General features: G+C 38.0%; 1 long non-coding RNA gene across 1 annotated transcript; it reads right to left on the bottom strand.

Annotated features, from left to right (window-relative positions):
• Nucleotides 1-1,489: 1,489 nt before the first annotated feature.
• Nucleotides 1,490-16,721, bottom strand: LOC136855693 (uncharacterized). The gene is made up of 2 exons (XR_010858102.1): nt 16,593-16,721; nt 1,490-2,814 (listed from the first exon to the last, which is right to left on the bottom strand). It is a non-coding gene; the product is annotated as an uncharacterized lncRNA (long non-coding RNA).
• Between the last annotated feature and the right edge of the window lie 11 nt (nt 16,722-16,732).

The raw sequence follows: 16,732 nt of genomic DNA, 5'->3' as shown, positions 1-16,732 counted from the left end.
GAATTGAATATAGAATTTAGGCCAAAGGCCAAGCACTGGGACCTATGAGGTCATTCAGCGCTGAAACGGAAACTGACAGTAGAAGGTCTGAAAGGTGTGACAAGAGGAAAACCTCGCAGCTGCACTATGAGTCAATTGTTAAGAAAGGGTGGAAAGGAAGATGGAAGAAAAGATAATATGGAAGGAGGTAGAGTAAAAGGAACGAAAGGGGTTGCAGCTAGGGGCCGAAGGAACGCTGCAAAGAACCTTAAGTAATGCCTATAGTGCACAGCATGAGGTGCACTGACGGCACTCCCCCCTTCCGAGTTTCTGTACCTGTAGAATGAGATATGGCCAACCCTTGAGCTACCAAACACGCAAAAACAAACAATAAATAAATAAGTAAATAAAAATAATTATTCACAATTTTGTTATACACCTACACAAATGACCTTCGCTGGTATTCGTCAAGAAAAGTTAAGTACACCTTAGTTTAACCAGACCACTGAGCTGATTAACAGCTCTCCTAGGGCTGGCCCGAAGGATTTTATTTTACGTGGGTAAGAACCAACTGGTTACCTAGCAACGACAGCTTATTGTGGAATCCGAACCACATTATACCGAGAAATGAATTTTTATCACCAGAAATAAATTCCTCTAATTCTTCATTGGCTGGCCGGAGACTCGAACTCGGGCCTAGCAGAATGCTAGCCGACAAGCATCCCATTGTGGCTCCTCCGTTAAAACAAATTTCTAGGGTTTTAAGTCAATGGCTTAAAAAAAAAAGTAAGCCATTTTCTCCTCAAAAACTTAAAAAAAAAAAATTGGATACAGCAGTTCGTCAAATCAGGGACGAAGTTACCTTCACAGAATCACTGTCAAATGTACAGTTCATTTCACGCACTTATCGTACACGACAGGAATTATTTGAAACTTAAAACCAAGAAAATAAAATAAAATAAATAAACGTATCAAGTTCAGTTTTTGTAAAATTCATTTTTTGAAAATAATCACTCAAGCAATTTAATAATTTAAGTTACTCGTATCTAATATAAAAAGTCAAACTGAACGGGAGATAATGTTCAGTATTTTAGTTCGCATCAGTAATTGGAGCATGAATATCCTAATCCCTACGACATAATTGTTGCTACTTTCTTTCAATGTCTTGACTGTATAATTGTTTTGTAATAAAATATTGTACAGACACGAGAAAACTAAATTTAATCGCCTAATAGGATGAATGGTGTAACACACACACACACACACACACACACACACACACACACACACACACACACATATATATATATATATATATATATATATATATATATATATATATATATATATATATATATATATATATATATATATATACGTACATACTTGCAGGTAACCCAGGGAAGGCACAGTACAATATACACTTTATATTACTAACGCCGACGTTTCACAACTGCAGTGTTGCATCTTCAAGGCTGAAAAAGCATACAGGAAATTGACTCTGCGATGATTATACATAAAAACGTTTATTAAAACTAATTAATATTATTATTAACTCATTTATTAATTAAAATGATTATTACCTCTTTTATAACATCAAAACACCATGACACTAAAAGAAGGACCTACCAAGACGGGAGCCAAAATTAGACAACAAAAACAACCGGGTAATGATAAGAGAAATAGGACCATCATGCAATAAATAGTTGAGTGCCCTGTTGTAGGAAACTATTGATGGTCTTACTGAACAATCAGAATTAGAAATTAATACCAAATACAAGAAACTAAATAGACTGAAAGACTTGGTGGCTGAAACTAGGACTACAGTGCAGTGCTGGGATCTTGGTGGCTAAACATAGGACTACAGTGCAGTGCTAGGATCTTTGACACCTTTAGATTCAATCATTTTTACCCCGTTGTTCAATGCGTCCACCAATAGCTTCCTGCAACAGATCACTAATAGGAACAAGTGGAAGTTAAAAAGTTTGTGTGTTGTTATCCCTGTCTTTAACCAAAATTCACATTCTGTTTTTTAACCTTTCAAATCGTGTCTTGTCTAAATGGGAAGAATTTTTACTCTCCTTAGGGTTGGACTTCTGCCTACCAAATTATAAACTGATATACTGTACCAACAATTTCTCCTCCCGTTAGTCACTACTCCATAGGATTAAAGACCTTCCTTTTTGCTTTAACTCTGACAATTCAAGATCGCAAATTTCGTCAACATCCCACAGTACTTCTAGCAGTTTACGAACTAAATGGACCCCATTCCTCTTAAAGAACTTAGCCAGTGAGGAAGATATCATTACAAGACCAGATAAAGTAAGGGTACAGTCCCTCTCCACAAACAAGACCATATCAATAAAATGGTAAGCATGCTATTCTGGTCCGCTGGGACGGTGGCCAGCGTCGTGGCATGCCACTCAGATGTCACGGGTTCGCATCTCCCCCAGGCCGATGAAAAATCACTGGCTCTGTACCATGATCAGTTACTGCTGCAGTGTGGGGTCTGCAGTGGGAGGCTGAGACCAACATTCTTTGAAAGCTTGAATTTCAAGTCAGTGACCTGTTCCATGTGAATAGGTTTCATCTACTAAAATAATAATAATATTAAACGACCAAACAAACTTCGAGAAAAAGTAGGCTCTCCAGATCTATATAATATCATCACAACGGAGGACAAGATAAACAGATTTTTAAGGACATTACAACAAAACAGTGTCACAGAAACACAAACCTACCAAAACCTTTTTGTCACAGGTTCGTCATATGGAGTATTGCGTGGACTGCCGAAAGTGTGCAAGGTAGGTACTCCGATGCGGCCCATACTCTCTTCTGTGAATACACCAAGTTAAAGAATGCATAAATACCTTGTACCAATATTAGAACCCTTAACCACAAATTCTTACTCTATGAAAAACTCGGCTAGTTTTAAAGATGACTTATACATGGTTAGCCTGGGTGTGGAATCTCTGTTCACCAACATCATTGTGGAAGAGACCATTTTAAATAAGTTGTTTTTCAGTGAGAATGTTTTATTTCATAAAAACACAGGACGTTATTCAAGCAATTTTTAGAATGTGCCAGGCTAGGCACAGGCTTCACTTTTAATGTTACTGTGTATAGACAGGTGGCTGGGATGGCAATGGGTTCCTCTCTGGGTCCAGTGTTCGCCAATATCTTTAAGAGCAGGCGCTGGATAGTTGCCCCTCTTTCTATCCACCCCTTGTTTTATAAACTTACGTTAATGCTGACTCTTTTTTAGACTATGTTAATACCCGACACCCGGACATAAAGTTTACGCTGGAGAAAGAATCCAATAATAAATTACCATTCCTGGATCGTCTAGTCTCTAGAAATGAACAAGGTTTTTATACATGTTTTTATAGGAAAGATACTTTTACAGGTTTGGGTACAAATTTTTATAGCTTCTGTTATCTTAATTTTAAATTAAACTCCATTTCTACTCTCCTCCACAGGGCCTCTATGCAATCATCGAATTGGATGACCTTCCATAAAGAGATCGTAACCCTTTACCTCCTTTTACTTCTTCCAAATGTATACCATATTCTTTGGAAGCTTGAATTTCGAGCCAATGGCCCCTGTGGGCTTGTTCCATATGAATAATAATAACAATATCAACTTTAGAGTCCATTATGATAAAACCAACTGTTTCATCGTTAAACACCCAAACATCTTCTATTTATCGCTTGAAGGTCCTATTTGTCTTATTGTTACGTTTCGTTTTTGTTTTTGCTTTTTTTTTTCTCCTCGTTTCAATATTGTAGTGATTTTAATTAGTTTTAATAAATGATTTTTTGTATAATTATTGAAGAGTCAGCCTGAAGATGCAGCAAAAGTAGTTGTGAAACGTCAGCCTTAGCAATAAACTAGAAATTGTATAGTGCCTCCCCCTGGACGCCTGCAAGTATGAATTTGAGAGCTGCAGCTCTGGTGTTTTAGAATGTACGTAATCTTATAAGACTGTACCTTAACAAATACAAGAAGGCACAACAAGATAACAGAGAATAACAGAGAAAAACAGAGAATAACACTTTCTAGTCTGCAGGTGTCTGTGTAGTCGCAAAGGTGCCAATCGAAATGGTGTTTGTGTACAGTGAATGTGAACAATACTTAGTCAGCACCCTCTACTGAATCCATCAGAGGGTCAAAGGTTAACGGAGAACAGAGGAGCCGTTGTTCGCTCCGAGACATATGGTCGCTCGCGAAAGGAGCCGTTGTTCCCCTACGAGGAAAACACACTGTAGAAGCCACTAATAGAATGACTTATCGAATGAAATGTGAATGTGAAAATTAACGGGAAAAGAACCCACTGAGTGAAACGAAGGGAAAAAATGCATAAGGCTTTAGCATCACCTTAAACAGTGACGTCATAGCAGACATAACCCAGAATTGCATATAAGGAGAAGGGATGAACAACAGACGGGCAGAACAGGGCATCAAGGGCAAGAGTGCAGAGATTTTGTGGAGTAATTCTAAAGACAACCCTAAGTCCAATTTATGGACTTAGTGAAATTACTGCGTGCCCCTCTTAAGATAAAGACTAAGTGAAAAGATTCTAAAGAAAACCCAAGTCCAACTGTGGACTTGGTGAAATTGTTGAGTGCCCCTCTCAAGATAACGACTAAGTGAAAAACCTAAGTCCAAAATTACTGTGTGCCCATCTTAAGATAAACACTCAGTTACAGCTACCCAAGAATAAGATGGAAATATAAATTTTAAGACACTAACAAATGTAGAAGGGGAAAACACGACAACAAGTATAAGGGTCATTGAATTTCATTACAATTTGGACGCCACATAAATGATGGTCACAAGAATTGGCTACCTCAGGCAGCAGTAAAATCCAGGTTAAACCACATTCTATAATTGTTAAGGCCACCACAGTCGACCTGTGCAAGGAAAACTGAACCCACCAACGTTCAGTTTTGCCTGCACAGGCATAACTGCACAGGTATAACTGAATGTTAGTGGGTTCAGTTTTGCCTGTGCAGGCCTCTAACCTCACCATAAGGCATGGTATTTATATGGTTAAAAATCTAAGACAAAAAGAACTATACTGGGTAGTTATTTGTCATTTTCTGGTTTCAAATGGTATTTGAAAACTATTAATTTGTACCCTGCACTGAGACAACATTAAATGAACTAACAGAGAAGAGGATACACTCAAGATGGGATGGGGCGGAGCATACCTCATCGAGACCCTCCTGCCTATATGCAGTTATGATACACTCGGATGGAGCGATGATTGCTTACCAATACTATTTCCTCCTCATTAGAAGTCAAATGAGCACCTTTAATGGTTTGAAGAGTTGCAGAGTGTATTTGATGTTTTCATACACACATTCATCATGTGTATTTAATTTTATTCATTGTCTTACCATCTAATAGGAGGAATGCATTATTATAGCCACATTATTTCACCAAAGAATATTTACTCCCTGTGCTGAAGCCATGCGACGGGCAAGACGGGTCTCAGACTGGGGCAACCTCTTTTCCAGAAGTTCAGATCTAAATGTCTGTCAACTCCCTTTCTCTTTTATCATTACAGTATTAATTCAATCTCTTTGAGATTTTATCAGCTTTCTTCCACCTTACTCTCCAACCATCTCAACCTTCCCTTCACTGTCTTGATTACTGAAAAGGGATACCATTACTGGGATTGGAATCCATTTCCAAAGCCAATAGTAGGGAATCTATACACTGTATTGATATCTCAGGTGTGGGAATAACTCTCAGAGCTAGTCCCTGGATTCCAGAAGTGGGCTGGTTTCTGAGAATAACTCAGATTTCTCCTGGCTTGCCCACCAAGATAAATGAAAATTTGGATGACTGTATTCATGTAATACTCTCAGACCCATTAGGTGGGTTTAGCCTACACTTAAGCCACCCTGCTCAAATTGGTGCCACCCGTTCCAAGTAAGGTAAGCAATGGACATTTGGGAATCAGTTCTTATCTGTGTCACTGGTAAAGAAATCACCTCTTTTAGAGATCATCAAATTGGAATGCCAACCCTGTGACGACCTAACACAGTTGGCAACTTTTACTCCTCACAAGGTTATGGATACTACAGTGGATGAAGATCACTCTTCAAATGATTCTTTGTTGCCAAGCAATCTAAATTCTATTATAAATTTGGTAGAGAAACTGGAATAATAAAACATGTAAAGAACCTAGACCAAATAAATTATGAAAATATTCATAAAATGACAGGCTTTCACATTACATATGTAGCACTGGAAACAAATTATGGGGTCTTGTATGAGATTTTTCAATCTTCTGGGGTGAAGAAGGAAACCAGAATGAACCTAGACACCGGTAAAAACATGGTTGCCTAAACAAAACTCAGCAATCATGAAGAACCTTTCAAATTAAAGTGTGACATTAAAAATATATAAATTTATTACTTGAAAGTAAGTGAAGCAATTTGTAAAATGTCTTCAAAAAGTTTAGATGTACCCAAGACCTTGTGATGTGGCTTGTAGCACCAGCGAATGAGTAATACTGTAAATGTATCAAATCTACCACATCTTGAAAAGGAAGGTGGGTACAATACAGATGGGAGATATTTTTCGTTTTGGTAAGAACACTGTGCTTAGCCATACAAAATCAAAGACTCAGTCTCATATGCTTAGCCAAAGATTATGATTGAGATAAAGCCATACTTAAACCTCAACTATGGAAGAGGAGTTATATCTAATAAAAATTTCTACAATTCTAAAGAGGATGCCTTATTGGAAATGTACCAAAGAAACGTTTGGAAAGTACGGAAAGTACACAACGCCCCTTGAACCACCATTTTATCCTGAATTTTGAGGACTGTAGCATACTCTCACCTTACAATTGAGAATGAGAGAATATCCATCCATCCATTCAAGCCAAAGCCTTTGCAATGTTATAAATGCTTCAAGTATGGTCACCCATGCAATCTGCAAAAACAAAAATATGTAGCACTTGTTCATCACCGGAATATGGTAACGGCACCTCTACCCAAACTATTCTAACTGCAACTTGGACCAAAGGGAAAACAGCTAGGTCAGGTTAAGAAGAGTGCAAAGGATGTTTGTTGTTGTAGTACATTTTATGAAATAGACATAATGAACCCACTTAACGTCTATGCTAGATGTCAACATTAGTTGGGAAAATAAACTTGACTGAAGACATACCTCTGTCCAAAAGTGGTCTCCGGTGGTAGGTTTCTATTTCTTAACGACAGGTGTTTGAAGTACTAAACTGTAGGAGCAGTGCTTTACAAATCACTAACTGGCCACGTACGAGCAGGCCTTTTCTCTCTTTCTTTAAATTCTCAGCTGTAAATCCTTATTGACAGAGTAAACAGACTATAAACACAAAAAGGTTTAAAGGGAAATCAGCTTGCAGAGAGAGACAAGTTATAAGAAAAGGTGATAAATAATTAAATATGAGGGATTAGAAAATAAAAATGATACACCTGAATTCAGGAGGCGTCAGTAAAATGCTGGAATGAACTCTCCCCGCTTACACATTTGTAGATCAGAAGATTCCATAACTGCACTAGGCAAATTATTCCACATTTTAGTTGTAGCCAATATAAAACTCCTAGCAAACTGAGTAATAATAAACCTGGGGCTAGAAAACATCACATTGTTCACAGCAACACTCTGCCTAGTACTGCAAGCAAAAACAGCTAGGTCAGGTAAAGAACAGGGCAAAAGGACGTTTATTGTTGTAGTACATCTATGAAATAGACATAACGAGCCCACTTTACGTCTATGCTGAAAGTCAACATTAAGAGCTGGGAAAATAAACTTGATTGATGACATAACTCTGTCCAAGAGTGGTTCTTGGTGATAGGTTTCTACTTCCTAATATTAGCAGTTATGACTTGGACCACTGACGGATGGTCTCTTTTAACAGAGATCTTTCACATTCACAATTGATCTCTGATCCCTTTTTCCTACAGAGAGCAACCAGATTTGTTGAAGAGCAGCAACAATATGCAATAAAAATGCCTCACTGTCGAACTTCTCAGTTCCAGAGGTCCTTTATTCCTCACAATGTTAGACTGTGGCAGTCTCCCTGAACATGTTGAGCAGCTGGAGCTTCAGAATGCATTTCTACCCTAATGCAATTCTCCTTGTATTTTAATAACTTTATTTATTTACTTATTTGTTGTTTTGTTCTCCATTTTTTAATAAGCGATCTCTTCCAACTGTATTTTCCGTTGCTTCTTACTGATGAACACCATTTTCTCTGGAAGCTTGAATTTCAAGTCAATGGCCCCCTTGTGGACTTGTTCCATATGAATGAGGTTCACCTTCTGAATAGTAATAAAAATAATGAGACGAGAGCCAACACCTGAAGACCACACTAGAGAATAGTACTCCAAACATTTAGATATATTAGTGGAACATTCTAAAACATTTCTGCGAGATATCAACTCTTTGAGAAACAGAGGAAGCAATATTCATATATGCTTCTCAAAAGTCAATTCTTATCAAAAGTTAACCTAAGATCTTAAACAAGTCACTGACATTTAAAAATGTACCATTTAAAAGTAAACAGGATGCAAAGACAAAACTGTTTTGGATCAACTGACTAACACACTCTGAGTTTTAGAACAAGCGTCATGCCACAAAGCCTGCTCCACTCAAGGTGCAGAGAAGGAACAACAACCAGAAGAGTAAAATTATAGGCATGTTTGTTCATCAGTTTGTACACCAGAACATGCCAAATGTCACTACTATAGATAATAAATAGCAAAGGACCAAAAACACCACCTTGAGGACCATCTGAAATGACATTATACGAAAGCTACTATACTGGTCATCAACACAGACTCTTTAGGTTCTGCAAATTTAAAATTGATTTTAAATATTAATAAAATATCTTCCAATAATCTTAGCTTGTAGATAAGCGCTTCATGATTCACACAATCAAAAGCTGCACTGAACTCGAGACTGACCATGCATGCCTCTGCGCCCTCATCAAGAGCACTCTGCAAGAGGTTAGATGTTGACAAGAGTGCATCACAAGCAACCAAGGTCTTTACAAACCCAAACTGTAATGCTGGTAGCAGGTTATTACTGTATCCACAGTAAACCTACAAAGACGCTTAGATAGCAGTTTCTCAAAAACCCTACATAACACAATGATAATTGTAATCGGTGTACTGTATATTCAGAGAGGCATAAGGACAGACATAGTCCCTTAGGTATGACAACTATTGGCCTTCCTCCAAACAGAAGGAACTCTTGCAAGTCCAGCTAATGTTCTGAAAATAGTAGTAATCTTAGGAGCATTTGACTGACTGTTTTATGGTCACTAAAACTGGATTCAAAATCTTAGGAGCAATGAAATCAGCAGTCATTTAAAAAGATGAGAAAGATACCGTTAGGATCTATGCCACCAGAACTGTTAAGACCCAGGAGCAAAGTTTATACTTCCCTAGGCTTGAAGGCCATTGAACACAGCTTAGGCTGTGGAAAGCATGACTGAGGAAACACCAAGTATTCACCACAGTGTTTGCTCACAAAGACTTGACCCAAAAGTTCTGCCTTCTGCTTAGGACAATATACAGCAGTTTCATCAGCTCCTACAAGGGGAGGGATGCTTGAATCAACTCCAAAGAGTGATGAATTATGGTCCTTCACACCTTCATTATAAACTCACACATCTCTCACAGACAGCTTGAGCATGATTTCTAAGCTTAATTAAATTACTCTACAAAATGTCCAGTTGACTGTTCCTCCATAAATGATCAGCTTCTTGCTTTTCATGGCAGGCAAGCTTTTATGCAATTACAGAGGATTTTAGAAGGAATTCTCCTCTCGATAATAGTCTTGAGGTGATCACTTAAACATTCAACATTATTTAGACTTCTATAAATGTCATTCCACCTGAGATCAATAAGACCATGGTGAATACTGTACCATCCCAACTGCCATGAGATTTCAAGAATACCTTTCTTGAAAAGCTGACATCAGAAACAACTTGATCCATCTCCATATTAACTTCGATCAAACAATGATCAGATGAATCCCAAAAGATTTTAGATAGAACAAAAAGTTCTATTACGATCTTGAAAACAAAACAGATGCCTGTTGAAACCTCTTTAAAACCTAGCAAGTCTGTTACATCACCTACAAGTATCAAAAGTCAATTTGGAGAAAACATTCACTACCCAGAGAAGGAAAAGACCCATGTTCCCAGTGCACTGCACCCTGAATCAGACCTTCCACCTCCTGCTGCTGAACCTTGCCCTAGTACTAGAAGCAGCTTAGTACTATCACAGGCAACTTTGCCTGAACTTGAGAAGACTCTACAAATGGAGATCTGTCAAAAGCACCTATTACCAAAATGTACCCCACAAAAACTCCACAGTAACTGAAAGAGAGGAAGAACTCTATCTCTGTCACCTCAAGCTGGACACAATACCAAAATACCAGTCTTTAATATATATGTAGTACCTGTTATCAAATGCTTTAATGAAAAATGCACTACTGAGCCAGCAGTACATAAGACATCAAGTAACCTAAATTTAGACTGAGGCACTGATGAGAGCCACCACCCTCCTCATTAAATGAAAGACATCAAGAAAAGAGGTGACAAGCGTAACATTACAACAACATCTTCAAAATCTGAAGGCAGCATGAGACTAAGAACATTCATTAGAAATGAATCTACAACAGAAGATTTTAGAACAAAGTTATGGCTTCTTCATTAATCCTCTCATGGAATAGTCAAGGTCTTAGGTCTAAATATGAAGAATTGAAGCTTTTGACTAATGAACATTCATCTATAACCTTACGTCAAGAGGAAATACTGAAAGAGTATATGAATTTTAGAACATCATATAATCCATGGGTATGAAGCCACTGTGAAAGTCTTGTACTTGTTCTCCATGACATTTCTCAGATACAAATACACCTGCAAACTTATCACCTAATGATTCTGCAAGGATGATATGGCTGATCTGATTCACCATGTTCCTAAACCATTCCTACTGATTTGAGGCATGAACGGTTTACATCCTCTATGGAAAGACGTTTTGGCCAACTCAAAAAGAACTATTCTACCATCACTTGTAGAAAATGAAGACAATGGGTTGATTAACACTGAAGAGCAAACACATTTTTATATACAGACAGGGACTGTCATGTACTGACCTATTGATTAACAGCTCATAAGGCCTTGTTGACTGCAGTAGGAGAATTTTGGACAACTGGCATACAACTGATCATTCATCAATTGCTACCAATAGTAACGGCTGCTCATCAATGCAAAGGCGGTGCTTACACAGAGCAGACTGGCCAAAATTTTAAGAACTCAGTAATATAGTTAGATGCCAAATAAATTTCAAACTGCTGATGATGCCTTTGATTTACTCAACGGTACTCTACATACATCAGGAATATAACTTTTTCCATGAACCACTGGTTTATTTCTTTGAAGACTGGTATACTGGTAGTCTTTGGAAGAAAAAATCTGACATCGAGCTACATGAAAAGCACTGACTAGGTGCTGTAGACATCATACAACAGATTATAATATATAAAAAATATAAAAAGTACACTTCACAGTTTTGTCGAGCAGAAACATCAGCTCGACGTCAATCTTGGTCATCCTTTGTGTCATCTTAAGAAAGTAGCAGGAAAATTCACACCAAGTCTGCCACCAGTTTTAAAAGTTCATGGTCAGTGTTGACAGACTTTATATGCAAGTAGCAATTAACTGAGCCACTTTGGTAGAATATCATGCATATCAGAAGCTTCCCTGGGTTACACACAGATTTTGAAATCACAGACACCTAGTTTTTAAAGAAAGCAGAATCTTATTTTCAATGAGAAGGTTTGACTCTGCACTGGCAACCAGCAACGATACAGCCCAGTTATGAATTGGCAACCTGCAATGCTACAGCACCAGGCCTTAATGAAAACTTCATATGCAATGATGACAATGTATCAAAGAACACAAAACTTTTTACAAGTAGTATTAGCAGAACATGGCAAGACATCAGCTATCCAGCAGTGTGGTAACTGGATGTTATCTAAGTTTTCTGAAGACTGAAAAATAAAGAACTTAAGAGCTTCAAACTGCCACCCAATTGCACTGACATCTTGCCTAACTAACATCATCGAGATGGCACAAAAATGTTCATGATGACAGTGATACTTTGGACAGAATCATTTAAGGAACTGGGATCAGCATGGAGAGGTGGAGCTTAGGGTGCCCAAGCACTGCAACTTTAGACCTGTGTGTTATAGGTGTCCTTTTTCTGGACTGTAGCTACAATGCTTAACACACTGAAGGATAACAATGTCAATGGGATAGCCCCAAATTTCTTTAAGCTACACAACTGATAGATCAAAATGCCACATCAGTACAGAGGGGAAAGAAAAAAAGCCTTTTGATGGACAACACACATGACTTGTACTACCCTTTCCAACAGAAACATGGGCACTGAGGTGTGACTACAGAGTGTATTTTAATATCCACAAAGACCTCAAAACCTCCTGATTTCTCTGCACTTTGGGATAAGCTTGTCTCTACAAAGTACAAGGTCGAAATAAACAAACTCTAACTCTGATGTCTGACAGGATTTAAACCCACACCATGTAAGTCAAAATCAAATAACCACTTGACCATGGAGAAGAAAGTAACTCTATCCTCCTCATGCACACATTTATCTGTGAAATTCAGATACTGTACAATTACTAGAGCTGGAGTAGACTCTTCCTCATCATCATCATGGCATAGTGTTCAAGTATTTGTGATTTTAAGCTGAAATATATACATATCAGTATCTACTGGTCACTTTTTTACCAGACATATAATGTTAGAATTCGCGGCTAGAGTATGGTGGGAAGATCGTATGACAAATAAGTTAGTGATGGAGAGTTCTGGTGAACAGACCTGGAAAACAAGCCAAGACCAAATAGGTCGAGATAGTTTGGTATGAAGAAGGGGTGAGAAACAGTTAGTCAGAAAAGCAGTGGATATGGAACTAGAACCCCACATCTACTGGAGTTTTGACAGCAGGGGCCCAAGAACGAAGGAAGTAGTGAGAACCCTATAAAGGGGAAAAGCTGGTGCAAAAACGCTTATGATGACGATGATAATACTTTTGAAAGCATTATTTAAGGACCTGGGGTAGGCACGTGCGGAGAGGCGGAGCTTTTGGGACGCTCGAGCACTTGCCTCTTTAGACCCAAGTGTTCTAAGTGCCCTTTTTTCTGGACTGTACCTACAAGGCTTAACACACTGAAGGTTAACAATGTCAATGAGATTGTCCCAGATTTCTTTAAGCTATTGGAAACTTATGTTTCGCTGCCTGTCACATCTGCAACTGCGGAAAGATTTTTTTCAGACTCGAACTTGTTCAGGCAAAGATGTTCAATCTGTGCATTAAGGAGAAGTTGTTGGACCTCTTATTGGTGGTTATAAAAAGAACGAAATTTAACACTGAGACGTTATAGTACATTATTTATTTACAACTACTGAAATAATATGAGTCTGAGTCATGGGTGATTATATTCTGACACTCATACACTGTAGTTTTTTGTCTTATGATATTTACTTCTCTTTATGTTAACACTCTACCGATGTATGTTTCCCTCTGTCAGTCATAAATAACTATTTCTTAGTTGAACTACTGTTTCATAGTCATAAAGAGGTGCTATTTTATCATTCTGAGTCCCTGTCCAGCCCTAAGTCTCTGCATGGCCCTGCACTGAGGCATATGAAATACTACTGAAGGTGTAACGCCTGTGGTTGGGATTCAGTTGCTTGCAGTAGTATTCCCAGCCCTCGTCAATAAGCTCCAAGGGTATTAGCATACCCATACCCTGGGAAACCTTCTTGGCGGATGTTTGACCAAGTGATGGTACCTGTCTTGGAACAGACTGTGGCAGTAAGATGGGTATAGATGAGACAGCGAAGAAGTGACAGTTTTTGACAGTTGCTTTGGAACATCAGGGATAAATTTGGAATCCCTTCACAACTACATTAAACTTTCAGTCTGCTAAATTTAAATGTTCATGTTGATAGGAAGAAACAGAGTGGTAAGCTGCGCTGTGGATGGCTCTATTTATTATTGGAAATACTGTCAAGTCCATTAATCCAGTCTCTAATTCACTAGACCATGCACACTTTGCTACTGAACAATTTTCAGCATTTCATCTTCCTTGGCTGCTAATCAGAGGTTCTGGGGTAAATGTGAGATAAAATGGCACCCTAGCCCTCAACTGGAAAGAAATGATAAAAACTGCACACAAAAAGTTCAACAGCCTGGCAACAGCAGGAATGAAAATGTCATAAAACCAACCAACCTCAAGTTGCTAATTACCACACTGAATGACAGATGCAGTGGGTATTAAACGACTACTTGGAGTGGTTCCTTTTCTAGGCTAACTACATTGGTGACCATAACACATGACAAAAACATTAAAAAAACAAGTGCCTTCAAGAAATCAGTACCTTTAAAAATAAATGGATGAAAAATTGTGTAAAATAGTCTAGGATATTTTGTTTCCTATTAAAGAATAAAAATTTTTAAAGTTCCCTTACATGGGGGCCCACTTATGGGAATTAATGTGGCACACCTAGAACAAACAGCTAAAATAGTTTTCAGCCAGTCATCACGGTACAGGAGTGATATCTACCAAGTCTGTTACCAGGAACCGTCATGAATAGAGTGGAAGTTGTTGATCACAATCAAGAGAAACAACACTCAAAAAGGTCAGCACCACAGCTGGTGTTTATCTGATGGGCTGGAAAATAGAATGTGCAGCATTTAAGTTCGGAAGTGATATTTACCACTTAAGAGTTTTATTTCAAATTAGCCTTTATATGCCTGTGAACATTAATAGTGAGGTCTTATTACAACAAAAGTAAGATGAGAAGAAAATGGTCCAACTGTTCGTGAACCTTCACAAAAGGAGACAAGTATAAGACCTAAACATGAGAATAGAACCTCAAATACACACACATGGCTAACTTCAAGTTGTGTATGTGTTGAGCCAATTGTGACTCCCTCCCTATATAGCCTACTGTAAATAATTAAGTAATTTCATGGGTTATTCCAAAATTACATTTCAAGAAGTCCTAATTAGTTTTCATGAACGGATAAAGCCTGAGCCCTTAAAAAAGAAAAAGGCTCAAAATAAGCTTGATGATCAAAAAGTTAAAAAGTAAGAAGACAAAAAGTTAAAATGGCAACCCCACCCCTAGCGTAGTTTTCTAACGTGTTTATTTCCTCCCCCAGTTAATTATCCTTTTTTTTTTTTATTCTAGACCTGAAAATCCTTTGACATTAATGGTAACCTTGTCATCTACTAGACCCTTCAGATTTATATGTCGACTAGCCAATGAAATAAAATCGAGAACATTCAACTGAAACATCTTTTTAGGATCATTAGCCTTTAAAATTACAGTATGCAACACCTGCAGAAAATGTCCGGTGCATTTAGAACACCCACGTCACCTTAAATGATCAACCTGAGATTCCAGATCATCTTGGAGAAATGCCGGAACTGTGACCATCAAAAATCTTTCTGTGAATTAGTAATCTTATCCACCAGAACTGGTCCTAAGATAACAGGTTACAGTGTTAGAACAACTTGTGACAAAGTAGCTACCACACAAATACTGTTCGCAAGGAATTACCAAAAAGCGATCATTAACAAACTGGCAGAACAAATAGGCCAAATCCTGGTAACTTCCACGAAGACAGTTTTTATTAAAAAAATAAATCATGTGGAAATCAAACGCGTATAACATCCTGCACATAACCCTTGGCCTCTGTACAGGGCAGCCAACAGCAGATAGAGAAGTCAAAATAATGAGAAAACCGTAGTTCTATGCAAACTTACACCAAGAAGTGAACCCCATCTACATGAAAAAAAAAAAAACATTAAAAAAACAAGTGCCGTTTCAAGAAATCAGTAACTTTAAAATTAAATGAATGAAAAATTGTGTAGGCTAGGATATTTTATTTCCTATTAAAGACAAAATTTTTAAAGTTTCCTTACTTGTGACTGAAGGGATATCGAGTATAATAATAAAAAGTGTCTTAACCGTAAATAATTTATAACTGCAAAAGACAAACCAGTATTTTTTTTTAAGGTGCGAAGATTTCAGGGGGGGGGAACCTCGCTGCATTCTGTAGAAACACAGATTTGTTAGTACTGCGCGAAGGATAATTTACCTATTGGGGAGCAATTAATGATATCAGACATTTAGAAACAAATCGTAAGGCCTGTCATAAAGAAATGCGTGTCTAAGTATAGAGGGAAGAAAAAGCAGTCCAATTTGACAAAAACTTAAACTTCTTTACCCTTAAAGCAAGAAAGTAACTACTTGCTGAACCAAACCATTAAACTTGAATCAAGCAGACAATAACTCGAAAGCCTTATATCCTAGGTTTTATTTCTTGGCAACAAGGACTATGCCGAACACGGGTCTAGAGTGCTTCAAATTTAATCTCAGCTCGCTAGTTATATTACCGTACTTTTTGGAAAGCACAGGATCCAGACTCCGGTTTTGGCCGAAATGCAAACATGGTGCGTCATTCAAGTCAATACTGTTCGTTTGAGAGCAAAATAGGTCCTACCTGAAATGATCCTAGGTGATAAATATGTAAGTCATGTCAAGTTCCTCAGTGGAGTACTTGTGAATAGCGGTCACGTACTTATTGGTCATTACTTGCCCTCACTGCAACTTCTCTGGCGGAGAGGTACCTGAAAGCAAAGC

The sequence above is a fragment of the Macrobrachium rosenbergii genome, chromosome 32 (assembly GCF_040412425.1).
Source record: "Macrobrachium rosenbergii isolate ZJJX-2024 chromosome 32, ASM4041242v1, whole genome shotgun sequence".
Taxonomy (NCBI): domain Eukaryota; kingdom Metazoa; phylum Arthropoda; class Malacostraca; order Decapoda; family Palaemonidae; genus Macrobrachium; species Macrobrachium rosenbergii.
The sequence above is the reverse complement of the archived record's forward strand: the minus strand, read 5'-3'. Positions and strand labels throughout refer to the sequence as shown.